We start from the raw sequence: 747 nt of genomic DNA, 5'->3' as shown, positions 1-747 counted from the left end.
ATTCAAAATTTCACTTAAATTAAATATTTAATAAATTTTAATATTCACAAGTAAAACTGATAAAAAAAAATTTCAAGAAGGTGGGTTGAATAATTCTCAACCTTAGGCATTAAAATATCATATTTATCCACACTACATATCCATTTATACACTTGGAAAAAATCATAACCACTAAACTAAAGTCTTGGATCTGATCAACATATTGTGTTTTTATTAATCATAAAATAGACATATTGTTCGTACCATGACTCACGAAACAAGCTCAGTTCCTACAAGTTCAAAGAAGAGAAATGTCCCTTGTCTAAAGAGCAAAGTCAACTTGGCATATCAAGGAGGCCAGCGGGTTCAAATACCGGAGTCTAACCCGAGTTAAGGTGTGTTTGTTTGAGGTAAAAATGAAAGGAAAGAAAAAGAAAAAAAAGAAATTAAAAGAAAAATAATTATTTTTTTTTAGTAGAGAAAAAAAAAAGAAAAAAAATACAATAAAAAGGGGACAAAAATGTCCCAAAGTAAAGTAATAATAACAATGCATATGGGATGTGAATTAAAAAGTTTCATCCAAACACATTTAAAAAGAATAAAAATTTACTCAATTTCTTTCCTTTTCTTTCTTCTCTTTTATTGTCTTTCTCTCTATCTATTTTCTTTCAACCAAACATAACTTTAGAGAACAAGTAAAAACTTCCTCTCCACTATTTTGATTACGTGGATTATAGAGATATAATTATTTAACTTTGTATAACCATT

The sequence above is a fragment of the Arachis ipaensis genome, chromosome B09 (genome assembly GCF_000816755.2).
Source record: "Arachis ipaensis cultivar K30076 chromosome B09, Araip1.1, whole genome shotgun sequence".
Classification (NCBI taxonomy): domain Eukaryota; kingdom Viridiplantae; phylum Streptophyta; class Magnoliopsida; order Fabales; family Fabaceae; genus Arachis; species Arachis ipaensis.
The sequence above is the reverse complement of the archived record's forward strand: the minus strand, read 5'-3'. Positions refer to the sequence as shown.